Source organism: Topomyia yanbarensis, chromosome 2 (genome assembly GCF_030247195.1).
Source record: "Topomyia yanbarensis strain Yona2022 chromosome 2, ASM3024719v1, whole genome shotgun sequence".
Lineage (NCBI taxonomy): Eukaryota > Metazoa > Arthropoda > Insecta > Diptera > Culicidae > Topomyia > Topomyia yanbarensis.
Window position 1 is genome coordinate 329,552,607 of NC_080671.1, and position 23,022 is coordinate 329,575,628.

General features: G+C 36.1%; 1 protein-coding gene across 2 annotated transcripts in view; it reads right to left on the reverse strand.

Annotated features, from left to right (window-relative positions):
* The window catches only part of LOC131683879 (neuropeptide SIFamide receptor-like), a 622,586-nt gene that overhangs the window by 220,186 nt on the left and 379,378 nt on the right, over positions 1-23,022 (reverse strand). The gene's annotated exons all lie outside the window — the stretch shown is intronic.

Consider the following 23,022-nt stretch of genomic DNA (forward strand, 5'->3'; position numbering starts at 1 on the left):
TACATACCGATCGGATAGCATAGTTTCTTTTCTTCTACTATTTTATTATACGCGGGATAAATGTCCAAACCCTTCTGCATAACTGAGCTGCGTATGTTTTGGTACTGCGCCTTAGAAAAATCATTTTCACAAATAAATCTAAGTGCCTCCTCCGCAGTAAACGCTTCTGCAATCGGGACAGCCATAGATCCTAAATTCTCTACGGTAGATCTGACGGGACTTTTCGACAACCGTTCGATTTGTCTGTCAACTAAACGGAAACCAGTAGAATTAGCGTTGACGGCTGACGCTAAACCAAGTTCTTCCGTGGAATACTTATCGCGCAACTTTCCTAATCTTTTTATTTTGGCTCTGCGACATATTTCGGAAAATGGTTTCCTCTTTCGGCCTTTACCTTTACCTTCGACTTCGAATCTTAGCTTTCCTTCAAGCCACACAAAATTTTCCAGCTCAAACCGAATTTGCGTGCGCTTACTCCGAATCCACAACCTTCTAAATTCCAACATGAAGATTTTTATTTTCTTCCGAGCACTAACAAGTCTCAATTTTACATTTGGATTACTACTTGTAATGAACTTAAGCAGTTCATCTGTCTTTTTACCAGAAATAAGCAAATTCGCCAACTCTCTTCGACTAATATCCATATTTACTAGTTTTATTTAAAACGAATAAAATCAGAAACCTTTTTTGACAGTCGTTTCACTTATGCAAAGCTGTCTGCGATGAGAGAATGATATTTGAAAGTGGCTTTTTTCATAATACAACGATATGTGTGTAAATGCTTTAATGCGTTGAACCTGCAAAACTACAAACTTTAAATCTAAATTGCAAATTTTAAAAAAATATCGTATTCGCCAATTTTTGCTCAAATATACTAATAAGTATGGTCTTTCATGTGGTGGAAACAGAATTCAATTTTAGGTGCCCGCATCAGCGATATTGAGCCTTGAAATAGGCTATTTTTTTAACGAAAAGTGTCCATAACTTTTTAAAGAAAAAAGTTAGACCTTCGGTGTCTTGGAGAAAAATACTCGGCTTGAAGTTTTCAATAAGCTGTTCAAAGGTTGTGTTAACAAAAAGTAAAAGATACGAAAGTTATACTAAAAAAACGTTTTTTTCAGGAACACCCTAATCTTTTTTTTTAAATTTCTTGTATAACAAAAACTAAAAGAGATAGAGCTTTAATATGTTCAACAAATTTATTCAAAATAAGTTACTTTACAACTTTGTGGAAGACTGTGGAGCTCTATCTTTTATCAGTAAAAAGTTTATTTTCGTATTTTAGATAAATTAGAACCACCCTAATAACTATTCCAATAAAAAGAAGCATCTTCTAAAGTACACAAATTCATCCTAAGACATGATACGGCTAAATTATACAGGTTTGTCAGAAAGTAAAAATTCCTCCTAAATTAGCGATCTGGACCACTGTGGCCTGGTTGTACATTATTCTATCGAAACCGACAGAAATGGCGGTGGTGTAGGGGAACATGGGGAGACTTGACCAAGCGCAAAATTCTATTTTTGCTATGGCGTCTTCTACTCGAATCTTAAAATTTTTCAAAAATGTTTTTATACTTGTTTCGATCTTTTAAGGTAATTTTAAAAGTTTGGAATGAAAAATCCTTTCCTTATAGAAAATATTACGTGATTAATAAATTTGCATTAAATGATTTTTTATCAAACTTTATATGGACATATCTACTCGACTACTACTTACTATTAATGTACTAATATACCATCTTAATCCTTGTGAAGCAGTGAAATGATTTTACATAAATTGGAATATTGGAATAGTTATTACTTTAATTTGCATGGCATTGAACGCAATAACTAATGTTGGAGAGACTTGACCAAGTGGCAATTAACTGAAGAAAGATACAAAATTCCTGATATTTATTATGCTTTGGTATCCACTGTTAATGTTAATCACGCCATAAAAAATCCCACCTCAAACATATATCTTTATATTTTAGTCTTAGTAAACAAAGTTAGCAATAGTAGGACTGATTTCGTAACGTGTGAACATGCAATGCAAGCAGTACAGTTAATCCTTAAAAAGAAATGCATCAAAAAATTTATCAAATGCAACCCTTTTATATTTTTACTGCTACTTGAGGATCTCGACAATATGAAAAAAAATAAACAAAAACAGTATGTTTTATGCAGGCCCGTAGCCAGGATTTGGTTTCGGGAGGGGCTTGAAACTTTTTGCATAAATGTGTTAATTCTGGTGACTTGAGATAGTCACTGGAAACTGAATGTAATTTTGAAAATTTCTTAGTGAATAGGCAATAGAGAATATGTTATCTGTTATCAAGAAAGGCTTTTGAATTTGAACTGGCTCAATTCGGACCTAGTAAGAGTTTATGAGTTATAAAACTGGAACGTGTCAACCGAATCATAGATAAATATTTTTTCCTGAAAGCCTGATGAATTGCGCACATTTTTTCTAGGACAGCTTTTCCGATTTTTTACCGTATTGCGTATAAACAGTTTTGTGCAAAAATACATGAATGGTTCGAATTACCCCAATCCTGTTCCAATACGGACCACTACTTTCTTGTCGATTCTTTTGCAATAGAAATGAGTTCCTTACGCTCGCACACGAACACAGAGAACTGCAAAATTTTGTGAGATAGAACAGAGCTACACGCATCGCAAGCTATTTTCGTGTCTAAAGCTTCTTCTGGCTGAATATGATGTTCTTCATCTCCTATCACCAATTAACCTCTACGCACCAAACCGTGTCCTTTGTTCTCGTTGGAACTCGATAAGATTACCTATATTAAGCAAATATTATATTTGAGCACACGAACAGGTTTCATTTCGGAATTCATAGATAGATTGGACATTACAAAAGAGATGTTTAAATGAATTAATCTATCAAACTAATCGAAATTTTATCTACTAAGGGACTGTTCACTAATCGAAAGGAAATCCGCTGATTATTGTTATCTTGCAATTTACGTAAATTTTGTTAAATGTAACCAGAGCTTAAAAATTGACATCCCTGCGTGAACTTGAAAGAGAAACGAAATTCAATTCCTGCCCGCCGTGTTAATGAAATGTTTGGTTCGTTTCCCAAGTCATTCGTTCTCCCGACATAGCGCATTCGGGTTCGCATATGTTCGGTTTCAGAAGCAAACTGAATTTTGTTTCTATGCTAGCTTTGAGAGGGATTATTGAGCAAAAATGCACCAGACATAGATTACGCAGCTCGCTTATGCTCAGAAATGTAGAAGATGCCAACTTCTGCCTTCAAACTGTCCATATAATAACAAATTAATACTTTGGTTGGTGAAGGAATTTATATTTTCTCTGCACTCAAACATTCGATTCTGCAAAAAAAAATTCTGTCAGTTGGAAAGTAAATGAATGACCGAGGCGTTGAATCTGAATGTCAGTTTCGATAAATACAAGCAGAAATACTTAACTGATTTTCAAATTTCGAAGCACTGAATGTAACAAGACACCACTAGAATTACTCGAAACTATAAATATGGGTGAGCTCAATAATTTTAGCACCACATTTGCATCCGACAAATCAAAGACACAATACACAGCGCACTTGCTTCTTCTGTACCGAAGAGACTTTCTTTCATATTTCTATGTTTTTAAATTACTGCAATTTATCCGATTCCTGTGTATCTTTTGCAAAATTGTTGTCAGCGGCAGTGTACATGGCCTACTGTCTAGTTCATTCTGGCAGTTGGATTTGCGAAGATGCTTGCAGATGCAGTCACACTTTCTAATGGGGTTTTTCATTGAAAAACCCCGGGGCGGTGTATTGCACTGGTGTTGCATTTTCTAGCAGAAGAGCAGGCCACTAGACGTATTTCATTCCCACTTCTGCTAGAAAGTGCAAAACCAGTGCAATCTACTGCCCTGGTGTTTTTCAATGAAAAACGACATAAGTCAATTCATACAATCTGCTCAGTAATTGGTTCGTTTTTAATTAGCTCAAGCTTTTTTACTATCATCATCAAGATTAAAAGAGATGCATGACTTCTTGAAGAAAGCTAACAGGTTTTTTTACCAAAATTTAAGAAACAATTTCAATCAAACTTGTTCCACGTAACGTTGAATATTGTGCGGGTAACGAAGACGTAATGTGCTTTCGAAAATGCCGTTATATTCAAACCGAATTGTGAGGATCAGAGCACAATTCCGAAAGCACTCGTTCTGAGTGCATCCGTGATTTCTGATCATCTCTCATCTTAGTCCAAAACGAATAAAAAACAGATCGTGAGACTGCTATATACTGAAGACATGAAATCGAAATTATTGGACTAATAGATTCAACCAGTCTCAACATTTTAGTCGCAACAGTGTTTTGATACAGAATAAATTCTTCGCACGAAAATGAAATTAAGTGCCAATGAAAATGATAATACGTTAAAACGCAAAAGCAAAAACTGTTGTCTCAGCTATATCGTTTGCAGTAAATTGAAATCTTTTTTGCCTAGCACGCTTGAATGTGATGTGCAGTATTTATACTAAGAGTGCAGAGTGCACAGACCTAATACAGAAATTCAAATTGGGTACAATTCAAAAACCTGTCATTTAAATTTAAAATAGGGTTGCCAATATCGAGTATTACATCTGAGTTTTGTTGGACGTGGCAATCACTTGCGATGAAGCGTTCACTTTTCGAGAATTTTAGTGCTCAGTCGTCCATAAAACTTCTTTTACTATTTTTAAATAATCAGTAAGTGAACTCGGTTCAATACTTTAGCCAACCGGAACAGTGGTTCTGTTATCTATTTATATCTATTTCCAACAATAAAAATAATAAAACGAGTTTTAATGGTTGTCCAACAGATCTCGCGCAAGTTCTTAGCCTTTGCGCGTACATATCTGTTTACGAGGCGGGGAAATATTTTTCCTCACCAACAGCGTATAGGGGGTCGTTCATATCTATCTCGATATTGAACACTTCCGTGTCATTATCGTGGTTGCTGTTTTTATGTTCGCAAACATGCTTGCTTGTTGCCTTTATGAGTGTGAATATCCTCAATGATTGTGCTGGCTGTAGATTTTAAGATACTTGACGCAGCGCCGTTGTCAATTTTACCAGAACAGGTGTCGAATATTTGGTAATTGTTTGTGTTCAGCGGTTTCTGATCAGGATAAGCCGTAATGTGACGTTTTTTCACCGAACTGAAACGTACTATTTTTTGTCTTTGATATGTGCAAAGAATACTTTGTGTAGTTGTACTATCGCATTATATTTTGTACTGAATTCCTCCCATATGTGACATGTATCTGCAAGTAAGCGGTATCCGATCTTGTAACCGAACATTGATTCTCTCACCGTCCATTTATATGAAGATACTAATTACAGCATTGTCACACACAACCATTAAAATTAAATAGTTTTAAATTATTCAAAATCAATGGTTTCGCCTGATCTAATTTGTTGAACGCTATGAGCGCAGAATACCTGACATGGTAGAACTCGATAAAGGTGACTATCGTAACTCTAACCTCCATTTTCACCTGTTACTCATCACAAATACTCGATCTTACGGAGTCACCAATAATTACAGTATTTGGCCGGTGCACCACTTCTTGTCTATGCGACTCACTCATCTCGACAGATTACTAGGGCATAGTATAGTAGAAGTTTCCTTTGTCCCTCAGATAAGGAACACAATCAAAAAGTAATTTTATTTGTCGTTCGCTTCACAGCGGCTGGGACAGAAGCATAAACCACATTGAATTTCTTGACCATAGATTTTGGTTGTTGAAAACAGCAATCTTCTTTAACTTTTTCTCAAACCAAACGAGCTACAAAATTGTTTAAAGTCGCTGATTATAAGTTTTAAAATTTTATTTTTAAAACATTTGGGGGGGGGGGGGGGGGGGCTTTAGCCCCCTCTCTGGCTACGTGCCAGGTTTTATGTCATTACTTTTGTTATGATTTTTCAAAATTCTCTTGGTCAAGTCTCCCTACGCCATGGTCAAGTCACCTCGCAGTGGGGAGACTTGACCAAAAAAAAAACGATCACAGTAAAAACTTTTGTAACTTTTCAAAAATTAAATTAAAAGTTCTGCAAAAAATCATGAAGACGCACAATAACTTTGCACATTATATCTTAATGACTTTTGAGGGATTGAAGGCTGTTTTAGAGATTTATGCAGCTTTAGCTGAAAACCTGGTCAAGTCTCCCCATGTTCCCCTAAAACAAACTTTTATTAAATCTATTTGAAACCAAAACATTATTTTATTTTATGCTTGGATGAGGGAGTCGCTGATGTAGCCATTTCTAAGCGTGTGTTAGAATCACAGTACTAAGCGTGAAATAGTGTGAAACATTTCTAGTTCAAATTTATAAATATAGTGAGGTCCGTATAGTGGCAACGTTTTCCCCAAACAAAAAACGAGGTTCGTATGTGTACACTACTACGCAAAATCCTATAAATTTACTAGCAGAAAGCGAAACCTGACTTTCTGCTCCGATTTGTAATTAGATGTCTAATTATTCGGGATAACTTCATTAGTAGCATCTTGGTTCTGGCATCCTATGGACTCTTCCAGAAAGCAGCATCTTTCCTATCCGCCTGTACGCTCGTTACAACTTGAAGAAGCGTAAGCGGGCGAGAAAACTATTTTGCTGCTTTCCGGACAGCAACGTCCTTTTCGGCTGCTTAGTTGATAGTTAACTATGCACTAGCTATATGCATTGCAAGCCTCTTCCAAATGATAAATGAACGTCTTTGATTGATGAAGACATACTGCTTTATATTTTATCATCATTTGCGTCGTATTGAAGTTGTAAAAGTGTCCTTACCATAGGGAAGAAGCCTTGAAGCGCCCGTAGTGCATTTGCTATCTTCAATATTTGATTTTTGGTGTCGGACAGAACCAAAATCGTGAAATGTTTTTTGGAAAAAGACGAAAATCTCTTCTACTGTTTATTTTTTTTAAGTTTATTCTTTCGCTATTACGTTACAGTTGTATATTTTAAATATTATCTTAATGTCAAAACGTCTAAAAGCAGAAAAAATATCGGCTGGTTGGTCAATATGCTATACTGCCTCAGAAATCAACCTGATTAATTTTCTTTAGTATTAGAGTTTGGCTGCAAAACCGTTCTGTTTCAGTGTCACCCACTGATGTCTCGACGGGAGAGCGATTTGTTGCAAAACGGATTAGTCATTCACACAAGAACTTGTTCACCCGACAGAGTAGGTATGTACAACACGATCCGGGAGTACGTGTGACTATTTGTAATCTGGCAATGGCCACTTTGCCGACGACTGAAAGGGGTGTCCGTTTCATGGTTCATTTCCATCGATTGCACGCAAGCCGTCGTGGGAAGAGTTGTAACCTCTTACAGATTCCTGCTGGCACCACTTGCTGGGCTTGTGTCTGCATGTCGCAGTGTGCCAGCGAATATGTGATGTAGGTATTTGCGTTGGAGGAAATTGCCACAAAATAGCCCCAATCACATGTCATGTAAAACATCTACGATGATATGCAGGCATGCATCTATCCGGGCATGGAAAACCACTCGCCCTTCGAATCCGTGGGCACGTGTGAGTGTACGGGAGAATGGCGGTATCTCACGTTGCACCAGTGTGGTTGCGGGTGTGAAACCAAAGAATTTCCGCTACCCGACTAATTGGGGAAACGTTTAAATGCCACTGTGCATAGCTATCAATGATCACCTGTTTCCCTGTGGATAGTTTTGCACTGAACTATATTGATTCTCGATAATTTATGCTGAAAGTGTACAGCCGGAACGTGTTTTGCATAACGGTGATCAATAATTCATCGCAATTTGCAGAATACAGCTGGACAAAGGCAGACATTAGTTGGGAGTATGAACGCGGCTTTCGGTTTGCAATGAAATCAATTAATCAATGAAGCGCCGAACCTATCGCATGTTTTCCTGTTTTACCACCAGCAAAGTAACTTCAACGTTCAAGATAATCTTGATTGGTATTCTTACTAGCAATTGGAACTGAATCTTCTATAAATATAATTATTGCGATTTAGTAATAGAAACTACTCATTTTACTGATAATTTTACTAACAAATTTCGTGTCCGACGTATTGTCATACAGTGACCGAAATTCCTATGAGCGCATAGCAAATTTTCAGCCACAAGCTCGATTAAAAAATCAAACGACGTCAATAATTACTGTATGCGGTATGTATCTGTAATATATGCTGTTTGAAGTAGTAAATATTTATTTTTATTTATCAATGCTTGGATTGAAGAAATAAAACATACTTTGTGCACAGAAATTCCTATAAGCGCAGCTTTAATTTTATTTAATATTAATGTAATAAAAACAATAAATCTCAACTTTAATATTTTGTTTGTTTTCCATTTTTCAGAATTGTTTCGTAAATTCGTTTCGGCATAGAATCGACGAGATTTTCCAACATATTTATTGGAATTTTTGCCACTCCTCTCTGACAGCCAATTGAAGCTCTCTGACTGTTGCAAACTGGCGTCCACCACCGTATACTCGTCTTGCCAGTTACCCCAAATGTTCTCAATGGGATTCAGATCAGAACTTCGTGCTGGCCACTCCAGCAATGAGATATATCGCTCGGCAAACCACTGTTTAGATGCCTTGCTGACATGAATTCCAGCGTTATCTTGTTGGAAAATAAACTCATTGTTCATTACATCTTCAGTAAATGGTATTAAAACACTGTCTAATAAATCAACGTAGCTTTCAGAGTTCATTCTCGTAGAAATAGTTGCCATCGGTGTCTTTCCTTTGCGTGAAAATGCGGCCCACACCATTAGACTACCCCTTCCGAAATTTCTGCTAAGTTTTACCTCCGAATTCTTCCGTAGATCGTGCCAATAATATGCACAGCAGTCGGGACCGTCGAAGTTGAATTTCCTTTCATCAGAAAATATTACGTTGTCCTATTCTGTCTTCCAAGACATATAATTTTTGCCGAAATCCAACCTTGCCTGAATGTGTCTTGGCGTCAGATTGGGTTTTTTGGTTTTTTTTGTGTGCACCGTATGTCCAGAGCCACGCAATATTTGACAAACTCTCCTGTTTGTGATGGGAAGTTCCAGTTCTTCCTTTATTCCTGAAGAATTGAAGTTTCCTGTCTCACCCAACTGCGTTGCGTTTCCGGTTGGTAATTTTGGAATTGCCTCTATTTTTCTTCCGGATGCCGTATTTTTCACCTTTCTTCAGAAAATTTCGTACTACGGTTTCACCTCTACCGATCCTCTTCGCTACTGCACGGTTGCTTAAGCCGCCATCCTATAGTTCAAGGATTTATCTCCGTTCAGTTTCATCCAAAAATGTCGCTTTAGGCATCTTGAAACTTAAAAAACAATCCCGCTTCGGACACGTTGGTTATGTTCAGCAAGCACTCACTTACAACTGATACACGATATAATGACAGATTTTAATGGTGTGTGTGAATGCAACTCAATAAGTGTTGCCAAAATGGGTGTGCGCTTATAGGAATTTCTTGTTCAAATAAAGAGATTCTGTCACAATAAATCGAAAAAGCAACCATACGAATTCAACAACACACAACTACAATGTCATGACTCATGTAATGTTTTGACAAAACAGCGATATACTTATATGCAATCATTAGTTCAATATTATAGAAAATTAACGTGCGCTTATAGGAATTTCTGCCACTGTACATTTCTTACAAAAGAAATGTATAGGATTCGCTCAAACTTTGAAAACTTTTTCCGAGGCCCGGAGGGACGAATCTCAAATGCCAATCGACTCAGCCCGACAGAATGTCTGAATGTATGTGTGTGTGTGTGTATGTATGTACACTAATGTCATGTAATTATCTCAGCAATGGTGAACCGATTTTAATGAAACTAGTTTCAAATGAAAGGCCTAACGTGACAGTTTGACACTATTATTTTTGTTTTCCGATATGTTGTTTACTTTCTGAGATAAGGGTGATTTTGTCAAAACAAACCGTGTTTTAGGCGAACTTTCGAACGAAGCAATCACATCGCGCAAACTAGATAGAAGTAGAAAGTTTATGAAAATACCTTTCCAACGAGCTATAGATTATCAAAATCTGTTCACGAGCGGCGGAGATATTAAACATATTGTATTTTTATTCCCGGCTTACCAATTTCCACTAACTAAAAATGAGACTGTTGCTACAGAGTATTGCTTTACTGGTGTTTTAGGAGCTAAACTAAACCGATTTAGAATATCGGGGTATGAAAACACATCTACGTGATCCAAGGAATTCGATTCTGGAAACATTTTGTGAATTAATTAATAAATAAACTATTTCTCAAAAAATAATATGTAAGTTTTCTTCAAAGACAAAATAATGTGTGAATTGACTTCATAGTTAAATTTTTTCTAAAGTTCATGTATTGATCCCTTGGATTAGGCGTTGCGTTCAACCGTGAGATATATGTTGGATGGTATATAAATTCAAGTAATCCGCCTAGTAGTGAGATAAAAGATTTTTCATATAATTATACTCGTAGCACCACCGAGAGCAACTGACACATTCTTTCGTGACGTTACAACGATTTGACGAATCTTCATTCCATAAATCTATACCGTTTATTCAAAACGTAATATCTAACAAATGTAAACAAACTGAGTTTATTATGCCAAAATAAAAGCTAAGCATTGACTCTTTATCGTTCACAAATAAAAGAGAAAAATGACTCTTTATATGTTAATTTAATCTTAAGTCAAAATGTCACATATAGTATACCAAAGCTTTGCTTATATTTTGTAGATGTGATGTTTTGCGTTGTGATGTTTCTCCAAGTCGACTGTACTTAGTATGTTTTTCCAAAGCCAAACCTCATATCTACACTCTCGGTTGCAATACAACACATGAAATATATCACAACTACAAGCCCGTCTCTCTAAACGTCACAGTAAAATGTACCATCTACAAACGGTGTTGCCAAGACCACATATGTAAAAGAGCATAATAGCAAAAGTAATCGGCAAAATGTAATAAAATAATAGTTATCAATTATCTTCCTATTATCTTCGCGAAAAACATGTAATATGCTTATACAATACTGCAATGAGTAAATGCAGAGGTGATAGTAGAATTAATAGCCTTCTGTGTACTTTAATTGTTAAATAAATTTGAAAGTTGCAAGGAAATTTTTGCACGCGATTTTCTCCGTTTGACGTTTCTGTTAGATGTGATGTAATGAAAAAACGCTCTTGAAATATTTTATAACTTTATCAAATGAACGCCTACATCATATGAGACCACGACTACAGCCAAAGCCTTTTTATCCGACTCTAAGCAATTGAGACGGTTTAGTGTGGTCAACCAGAAAGGTCTCTGTAGCCCCAACTATTGCGTTGCAATTTCCCGTAAATTCGAATAAATAATCGTCCATATCGGATTTAATACCACAGGCAATTCGATGATGTAGCTGCTTCAACGATATATTTCGGTTTGTAACGGACGAATTGGTTGATGACTGACTGACAGCACGTGCGACTAGAACGGTGGTTGCGGACAACCTTATAACAGGCGGCTCGTCGAAGATAGCGAAGTGTGAAATGGTTGATTGCTTGGAGGAAAGAAGTATTCAGGGAATGAATTGATATTCATGACTAAATACCTAAGAGAAGAGAAGACAATCGCGTAGCTAGTTTGATCCAGTCCTAACCTCAATATTGAACCAGCTTCTGATTGGTCGTTTTGCCAGTCATGAGCGTTCATTATATTTACAAGCGGGATGGAAAACAGTGCTGCTGGATCTGTTCTTCTCTTAGCTAAATACCTGGGACGGGACATGCGAAGACGGTCTTCTTTTTCCCTTCCTATGTTGATGTTATTTTGCAGGGAAAAATCCGCTTGCAAAATAATTTCAAGCAAATGTCGATGATAGTGCTGTGCCGATGCGGCATAGATTTCTGCCGATGAGGTACAGATTTGTGCCGAAAATAATAGAGATCAAACATGACATGAATTATGTTATCGTTTGTCTGAGCTGTGTAAAACAATATTAACCAACTGTTGAGCAGAATAATAAAATTGCACGTATCGTCGTTGCACTTTGCATATTTGTTTCTATAAATGTACATGCATCTAAGCAATATATAAAATATATTTTCCAAAAACACCTTGTTTATAGCCAGGATATTACGATACTACCCAGACACTGTCCATTACAAGGAATTGAAAATCGTCAAAAAAGGTCCGGTTCGCAATGACAGGCCATTGCCGGTTCGCGCTAACAGTTACTTTATTTCACTTTGCACGTCCCGTCCCAGCTAAATACTACCCAAAGCACAAAACTCTGAAATTCCCTCACAACCATCCAACGCATGTCCTGGACTACATTGCTGTTAGCGCGATTGCATCGAAACGTATATGACCAGCCAGCGTCGAGGACTTTAACTGAAATATAATGTGACGTTGAACTTTAATGAAATATAATGTGACGTTGTACAATCGTTTATTAGAAAATATCTCTGTATCCTGTTGTAACTTTAGCTCCGCACATCCAATAAAAGAAGTTGGTGGCTTCTTGGAAAAGCATTTTTGAATACAAAAGGAATCCGGAATATATATTTGAACAAAATTGTAATTTTTTGATAAACTGAATAAATAGGCATTTTTCGTGGCGTTACAACACAGAAACAATCAAAACTTCTATTATTTCAAAAAATTTAGTAATCAAATATGAGCGAAATTTTTTCTAGTTTTATTATTCTACACTCAATAACGAACAAATTCCTTTAAACAGATTAAAATTTCAATAATAGCTTCAAAACTTTTTTTAGAAGTCAATTACTTGTGATCAACAGTGGTAGGAATGAAGCGAGAGTAATTGTTGTGCGCGAAGAACCAAAATCATCGAAGATATTTACTACGTACCTACTCGCAATATTTGGATTTTTAATGTTTGTGTTCGCTGGAATCTGAGAAAGTGCTTTCTCAACGTATTTCCCACTGTTTGGCGTGAAAATCTTATTTCAACAAATTAGTGTTTCGGCGTATTCTGCATTTGTAGTGGTAGATTGCTGTCTGCAAGTGGTACATTGCTGTCACTCATCTTTACATTGTGACTGAATGAGTCAGCTGTGGTCACGGAATAAGGAGAACAACAGAATGTCGAAAACTGATAACAACAAACGAAACAAACCGGATCATGATTCTCCAAATAAAGATATGTCCATCAATAATGAGTTAGATGCGATGATAGCTGCACTTAGCCAGTCAATGCAGAATAATTTACAGAAGCTTGGGACTGATTTACGAGGTGAACTGTGCAAAGGACTGGATACGATCAAGGCTGATATAGCTAACCTTAATATCAGGATGTCTCAGGTCAGTGTGGAGGTTAAGAACAATTCGAGTGCAATTGTTAGGTCGCTGCTCTCTAACGATCTCATTGTTAGCGCCATACCGTACACGATGAACGAAGATTTAACTCATTATTTTCGCTGCTGGTGTCGAATTTTGGGTTATGCTGATGCTGCTGTGCCGTTGGTGGATATTCATCGATTATCTCGACCACCCTTTCGTGAAGGAAACACTAGTTTAATTCTAGTTCAATTCGCTATAACTAATCAACGAAACGACTTCTTCGGAAAATATTTACGTGTTCGCTCATTTACTCTAGCACAAATTGGGTTCCAGTCTGATCAGCGTGTTTATATCAACGAAAATTTATCACCGATGACGAGAAAGCTGAAATCCAAAGCTATAGAACTGAAGAAAGATGGCAAGCTGACTAATGTTTTTACTAAAGGAGGAGTTGTTTATGTGAGATTGCCGGATGCCAGCCGAGATAACTCTCTGAATACTGAGGACGAATTACTTCAAATCATAAAATCTAAGTAGCCTATTTCCTACAAAATCTTCTCTTCCTCCCTCTCCCTCCTTGTATTCCGTGTATCCACTCCTAAAAGTAAAAAATCATAACCCCTTCCACGAACATTATTCTTTTTTCCTATCTCTCCATTCCTTGAGCTATCCTCTGATTCCCCTCCTGAAAGTTATGGAGCCGAAAGCTGTTGTTGTGGTTGTTACTGTTGTTGCTGCTGTCGCTGATGGGGTTGCTGCTGGTTAGATCGAGAAGACATAGATTATGCTCATGCCGATTGAAGATTTGTGTTTTTATGATGATTTTGGTTGTAAATATTATTGGTAAATATTATTGTCAAAATGATGTATTTAAAATTAGCTTTGAACACCGTTTCGAATATGCTCCACACACATTCCTTTTCGTCCCCTTAATAATAACCGAATCTAAAAAAAGATATTATGGTGAACAATTTTCTCATAACATATCGCCAAAATATCTTTGGAAGCAATTCGCTACTCTTGGGCTAAAAAAAACTAGTGATGCAATAAGCACAATTCACACTCCAGATCAAATTAATCAGCATTTTGCAAACAGTTTTACTCATTCCACTAGTACAAGCATTATTGATACTAGTCACTCTCTGACTGATCAATTTAACTTCAAACCAATAGAAGAATATGAAATTATAAATGCCATACATGATATTAAATCTAATGCAGTAGGCCTCGATGAGCTTCCAATCAAATTTCTTAAATCAATTTTACCACTAATACTAAAACCAATCAAATATATTTTCAATCAAATTGTATGTACCAATATATATCCAAATTCATGGAAAATGTCGAAAATTATACCAATTAAGAAGAAAGCAGCGATTAATAATCTTGATAACATGCGACCAGTTAGTATCCTGTGTACTTTATCAAAGGCGTTTGAAAAAATTTTGAAAAAGCAAATGGTACTTTTCATTGCTAGTAATAGTTTATTACATCAATTCCAATCGGGATATCGCTCGGGTCACAGCACCAAAACAGCTATGATTAAGGTATGTGATGACATTGGTGTGATTCTAGATAAGAAATCATCAGTCGTTCTTATTCTGCTCGATTTTTCTAAAGCATTTAATACTATATCGCATAATAATTTGTGTCAGAAATTGAAAAATAATTTTGGATTTAACCCTAATGCTGTTGAACTAATTCGTTCATATTTAACAAGGCGTCAGCAGACAGTTTTTATCGATAGTAGTTTTTCCGAATTTGCTGCCAATTGTATCAGGTGTACCACAAGGATCTGTTCTTGGCCCTTTACTATTTTCGTTATATATTAACGATTTGCCATCCAAATTATACGGGTGTGGTGTTCATATGTTCGCCGACGATGTACAAATTTATTTTGATTTTTCTAACATGAGGCGGGATCAAGTTTCAGATCTTATAAACAGGAATCTAAATAGAATTTTTCAATGGGCCGGTGATAATTCTCTTATACTGAATAGTAGTAAGACGCAAGCAATATTTATCTCTCGTTCGAAACGTGATGCTTTAAAACCTGATATTTTCATCGATGGCAATGAGATTCAATTTTCAGATACCGTTTGCAGTTTGGGTGCAACAATTCAAAAAAAATTTGAGTGGGATTCTTTCATTGCTAAACAATGCGGTAAAATATATGCATCCTTGAGAACCCTTCGATTTAAAGCTTGGTTACTCAATTCATCAACAAAATTGTTTTTATTCAAAAGCCTAATCTACCCACATTTTCTCTATTGTGATTTTATTCTCACTCAAGCAACAGCCATTAGTTTAAATAGATTAAAAGTAGCTCTTAACTGCTGTTGTAGATTTATTTTCAATATTAATAGATATTCAAGTATAACACGTTTTCAACCTGCTTTGATTGGATGTTCGTTTGCCAATTTTGCAAAGTGTCGCACTGTAATATTAGTACACAACATCGTTACAGCAAAGTGTCCGGCCTATCTTCTACAAAACTTTGTACCTTTAAGAAGTCAAAGAGGAAAAAAGTATCACATTCCCCGTTGCAGAACTTATTACTGTTCTAATTCATTACTTGTGAGAGGTATTGCGTTTTGGAATTTGTTACCTAGTGCATTACAGAATAAAAACTCTTTAGTAGGGTTCAAAAGGGAATATATGGAGCATCTAAATTGTGTGTAAATGTTAGTTTCTCATTTAATTTAATTTTTTGGTTATTAATATAATTTTTAGAAACGCTTCTTCCTATCATTTATAACTAGAACATAAAAGGCATAGGTCTTAAGTTCATTGAATAAATTAAATAAATAAATAAATAAATAATTCAGAAACCATTTTTCCGTGGAATTCAACTTACGTTTCTATATATTTTTCAACTATTTGTAGAAATGTCAAAAAATTGATTACATAATTTTTCAAAGGTTTAAACACTACCGAAACGAGAAAAAAAATTTGTGATGCCAAAATAAGATAAAACAAAAACATCCTTCTGGTGTACAAGCCTGCGGAATGTGTCACGTGCTTTTCAGATAACAGGTTTAGCAGCTATTTAAAATTGGTGAAATACCATGCTGGTGCAGTTTTTTCTCTGACAGAATATTGATAGAAACTGAGTCAAAAGCCCCCTTAATATCCAAAAAGACTGATCCCATCTGCTCTTGGTTAGCATAGGCCATTTGGATTTCTGTAGAAACCCGATCAGAAGATCATAACAAAACACTAACAGTATTATACCTATGGTTGATATTTATAACAACTGGAGTTACATTCAGATAACGGAATTGAAAGTGGATTACGGACAGTTTTCTATATACGGAAAAAAATTGTTCCCAAAATTGTGAATAAAGGGCCATAAATTCTGGAACAATCACGTTTTTACGTTACGAAAACAGGACAATGACAAAAAATCATGGCTTTTATAATTATGTTCAATTTTCCTTCAGCAACGCCCTCATAACGCTTTCATTAGTGGGAATATTTGATTTTGTTTTGTGAACTTCAGTCACGGTTTCCACCAAAAACTAGTTCACAACTTTATGAACATTATTCATAAAACCAAAGGCTGACACATGATTTTTTTTCATAGTTATAGAAATAATAATTCACAAAATCAAAATATTCTGGCTATCTTTTCGTGAAATATTTCACGAAATTCGGAATTTTATTCATAAATCCATTCAATCCTCGTTAACTAATTCATGATCCCTAAAATATCCAATATCCGTACTCGTGAAATGGTTCACAAAATCATGAAATATTATTCATGCATTCGTGAACTGGTTCATGATTCCTAATATATATATTACGATCCAATATCCGTGCTCGTAAAATAGTTCACGACATCATAAAATATTATTCATGTATTCGTGAAATGGTCCATGATACCCATTCGTTTTCATGAAATAGTTCACGAAATCATAAAGTATTATTCATGTATTCGTGAACTGGTTCATGATTCTTAACATACTAGTCACGATCCAATATTCGTACTCGTGAAATAGTTCACGAAATTATGAAATATTATTCATGTATTCGTGAACTGGTTCATGATTCCTAATATATTAGTTGAAATCCAATATCCGTGCTCGTGAAATACTTCACGAAATCATAAAATATTATTCATGTATTAATGAACTGGTTCATGATACCTAGTTTAATAGTCACAACTTATCATTCGTTTTCGTGAACTGGTTCATGATTCCTAGCATACTAGTCACGATCCGATATCCGTACTCCTGAAATAGTTCACGAAATCATGAAATACTATTCATATATTCGTGAACTGGTTCATGAGTACTATTCCATGAATATCCATGCTCGTGAAATAGTTCACGAAATCTTGAAATATTATTCATGTATTCGTGAACTGGTTCATGATTCTTAGTACATGATTTACGAACTATCTAGTATCTATTTGCGAGCTTGTTATATTTAGAAGATATTCCTAATCATTGTAATGCAATTTTTACGTTAATTCTATCACAAAAGTTGGAGTATTCTTCGTGGTATCATTTTTTTTATAAAATACCCAGCTGCTAGCGACCAGTAATAGGTACGAGAAGGATATATAAAAAAGCTATTAGAACCTCGAACATCGTCATTCATTTGATAAGGTTTATTGTGATGTCCGGACAGAAAACGAAAACTGCACTGCGAACCCCATATAGTGTGCGTGATATAGTTCACAGAACCAGATATCGCGAATTAGTCTTATTTTAATGATCACGTTATTCCGAGTAAAAAACCATTAGTAACCAAAAAATAATAGATCCCGATAAGGCCAAAACAATTTACGAATACCATGATAAAACTGCTGATATCATGAACATTGGCTTTTGAAAGTAAGCTCTAAAATAAAATATCATGATAACATGAACAGAAATCACGAAAATCGTGACTAAGATCCTGAAATCATGAACACAAATTACACAAGTAGTGACAAAAATATCTAAAATCGCGACTAAGATCCTGAAACCATGAACATGAATCACACAACTCGTGACAAAAATATTTAAAATCGTGACAAAAATACTGAAATCATGAACATGAATCACTCTTCTCATGACCAAAATATCACGATAGCGTGAATGAAAATTACGAACATCGCGACTAAGATCTTGAAATCATGAACAACGTTTGACTGTCGACTGTGCATTTCCAAATTATGAATAAGATTCCCAACAAAAACTAAACATGTCCAGGGAACAACAACAGTAACCAAATCAAACATTCTAATGTAACGCCTTGTAAATATTCGGGGCGAACTGCTTTTAGAAAACACAAATAGTTTCATGAATACGAGGTGTATTATTCATAATTTCAGGAATTTCGTCACGGTTTTCGTAAATCGTTCAGTTCACGAAATCGTGAACCTTTGATCATGAATTTATGAACGGATTTTTTTCCGTGTACTATCAATATTATAACATAATCTATTATGAGACCATCAATTTATGAATTGATCGTTTGTTACTAGGTCATTGTCATTAGATGATTATATCTAATACAGTTCTCTCACAGAATACTTATATACTTTTGGAAAAAAAATATATCTCATTTAGTTTTAACTATGATAAAATCATATCAAATTTTGTTACAATTTTGTTATAATTAGCCAGGTTTTTGTTTTATTTTTTTGTTATTTGAACAACTAACCAGCCGGATTTATAACAGGTTCTGTTTCAAAATATTTTTGAAATAAATAACTCCAGATATTATAAATCAGTTATGCCCTTCTGATCGGGAAGCAACGCAAGACAATCGTTCGTCCCTTTGCCTTTGCGGAAGCCAAATTATGTATCTGACAGTAAGCCATTTGCTTTGACCCAATTGTCGAGGCGAAACAAGATCATTTTCTCGAACAACTTCCGAATACAGAACAGCATTGCAATCGGTCGATACGAGTTGTGGTCGGAGGCTGGTTTTCCTGTTTTTTGGATGGCGATGACCTTCACTTGCCTCCAGTCATGAGGGACAATGTTACCCTCAAGAAACTTGTTGAATAAGTTCAAAAATCGCCTTTTTGTAGTGTCAGGCAGATTCTTCAGCAAGTTGAATATGATTCTGTCTAACCCTGGGGCGTTATTGTTGCATGACAAGAGAGCAAGTGAGAACTCCACCATCGAAAACGGTGTTTCGTTCGCGGTATCGTGAGCAGACGCGGCGCGGTACGTTTTCTGTACCGGGACAGAGTCCGGACAGATCTTGGCGAAATCTACTGAAACTGTTATAATATTTTCAAATGTTCAGTTCGCAGAATTTCCCGAGGTTGGTAAAATATGTGTTAAAATCGTGAACACTCTGCTTCCTGTAGAAATTGTTAGTATAGAAAGTCTTTAAAGTATTTCCTAAATTCCATACGACCTTCGAAGATCGTCCCTTAAAGTTCATTGAGATACTCTGAAGTTTGAAAAACACCAAAGTAACTAATTTGAGTGTCGTATAAATTATCTAAAATATTGAGGATCTCCTTGTAAGTTGGCAATCTTTCAAAATATAAAAGACTTTCCTAAAACTGGTAGGGCGTCCCTAGGGCTTGCGGAATTTTTTTTTATAATTGTTAGATTTCTACGATAAATTTACGACTTATTAAAGTTTGAAATACTTTGCTGGGTTTATAAAATCAAACGAAAAAAATGTTTGATGGTAGGTGTTACTATCGAGGCAACATGTACGTATACCTGTATATGAATGTATTATATTTGATAGCCTGTATATGAATGTATTGAATGATAGCTCATAACACCGACAGGCGCCTGAGCCAAATAAATAAAGGTTTAGGTTTAAAAAAAGTTGTAACTCGTGCACACATGTAAACGGTGCTGAGTGACTCGGTTGTGTTTTCGAAACTAAGACTCGGGTGAGGTTTTGGTTTCGTCTACCGTGTGAATGAATTCAAAACCGCACACAGTGTGCACCATTCGTTTACACGTGTTGAGATTTTAAGAACTGTACCGGTACATGTGCGCACCGGTTGGTTTTCTTACCCACCTCTGACTGTGATACTGCATTCAAAAACGATTACTTGGCGAAATAAGAAAATATGCGTACTGGATTTTTATATTGTATTGATGTTGTACATCCTATTTCTATGTTCCGCTTTAATTAAAATTTCTAAATTCTATTCAATATTCGAGTTATTTTGATGTCAAAATGTCAACCCATTTGAAGCCATTGTTTAGAGTAAAAAATCCCATACTACTTTGTCCGGTTGTTTGCTATTCACACAGATCTTAATCACAAATAACCTTGCTATCGGAGAGAAGCCGACAATTTAATTTTCCTCTATTCTTCGGCCATTCATTGGTTTCACACTTTGAATCCATAACTAGATAACACCCTCCTTCTGCAGCGACCAACCAGATGAATCCGTTATCGTCTGACCCTGAACGGACAGGCAGCTGCTTCGGCCCACGTTTCGCCATAAATTCTACCCGGGATATTATTAAATACTAAATCACTGCATTCCGATATCAGCAATTATGAACTGGACAGCACCAAGTCCCTCGGCACTACTCAATGCATCATTCCAAAGTGCATCGCCGGCAAAGCTCTGCTGCTGGAGGATACTGCTCAACCGGGACGAAAAAAAATGAGATAATATCCGTCGTGTCGTTTCCTACACAATACTCCCACAACCCCACGACCGGCGAGCGGTAGATGAGCAGTAAACAGCAGTGTGAACTTGAAAATTGCTCAAATCACGACACGAACAATTTGCTCCGATTATCTGTAGAATCCAATATACCGTTCCCCCGTTTGATGGGTTGCGTTGTTTATTGTATTCTTGGAGTAGTTCGAAAAGATTCGAACTTTTTGTTGACCGATGCTTAATTTACAGCAGTATATAATCAAGCAATTACGCATATTATTTTTATTCGTTTAATTGACATTGCTTATCCAAGCTATTGATCATTAATAGATCTAAAAAGAGGGAACATTATTCAACCGATTGCAATTTTTCAGAATGCATTTTACCGAAAGTTATTTTGATTTTGTACTACTCTAAAACGTTCCCGGTCGGGGAAAATTTCTTTTCATCTTCTAAAGTTGGACCAAAACGGTGAAAGTACACTAAGGTTTTTTTTACACGGGCGATACGTACCGTGTAAAAAAAACCGTGTAAAAAAAACCGCGTTAATTGCGAAATCCGTGTAAAAAAAACCGTGTTAATTCAGAAAACCGTGCAAAAAAAACCGCGTTGATTCCGAAAATCGTGCAAAAAAAACCGCGTTACATTCAATGCAAAAGACTTAGACGATTTTAGGAAAAGGGATGATTTCGGAGTTTTATCAAAAATGTTCTAAGTCCTTTTGAAGGCAAAAGACTTAGACGATTTTTGAACAGGTTTTTTTTGCACGGATTATGCAAGTAGCATGGTTTTTGCTTTTTCCAATTCCTTAGGTTTTTGGAAAAGTGGAAACGTCGGATCTTGAGGTTTCCTTTTGTCCCGCACTTTAACAATATGGTTGTTTTCGGTACAGTGTTAACGAGTAGGCACCAAATATCGATGCCTGAGGCCATTTGGAATACCAAGATGACGACTTCCGGTCTAACAGAATTTTCAATAACCCAATCAGTATGCATATTTTCCGAGCGGGCCTAATGAACGCATGATAGAGATCAATGTCTGAGGCCATTTTGAAATACAACATTGAGACTATCGGCTTAGCGATATTCTGTATAACTCACAACATGGAGTGTTTTGGAACTGGATTGACAAATATGCAGTTGCCAGAGGTCTGACGTCATTGTAACACCCAAGATGGTTCTGATTATTTAGTATAAATATCCAGCGTAAAACAAAAAGATACATTTATTTTTGTATATTTTGCATTTATAAGATAAGAAAAATGTGCTCATGAATGGATTTACTCGAATTTGAGTTGGTTCGTCTGCTAGAGCTCATCGAGCGAATCTTCATACGAGACTCAAAGTCGAATCAAAAAGCTGACATAATCAGGGGGAAATAATAAAATCAGGTCTTCGCTGTATTATTAAGGGGGGCGTCTGGTGTAAAGTGCTCAAACCGAAAGTTATTTTGTTTTACGATTTTGAAGGCAAAGAAACAATGCATCTTTTATGTAATGTTAAGCTTTAAATTTGTACGTTTATTCTGTACGAAAAAAATATTTGCACGGCCTTATTCTGCGCGGCGTGTGACGTGAGACGACGAAACTCACCTCACTTTACGTGACTTTTCTCACCCGATTCTGAGAGTCGACTCGGGTGAGGTGAGATTCCTCATTGCGGTTAAATGGGAGTCTCACGTCACCCGAAGTGACTCTTCAGAATTGGGTGAAGTCACGTAGAGTGAGGTGAGATTAGTCGTCTCACGTCACACGCCGCGCAGAATAGGGTCGGTAGCCACGCAGAGCCACACATACGAGCGTTCCAAGAGTAGACGTCCAACCATTTCCACGTCGAGGAGCGCCGCGGCTAACACGATGACTCTTGATAAAATTGTTTGAGACAGGAAATTAAATAAAATTTGTAAAGCTTAGACTTGTAGTTACTCGATGAACCCAAAAAAAGTTCGAGTTTAGGAAAATGGCTTCATGTAAACCGAAAAATCTCATATTTTTCTGTAAAATTCGTGCACTTTTCTTCAAAATAATAGAGAGAACAATTTTTTCATTCTCTTTTCTGTGGTTCACCGACAGGCTACACATATTGTGCATTTTCATAAAAAAATCAAGTCAATTCTTTGATTAGTTTTTGAGTTATCGTGTTCACCA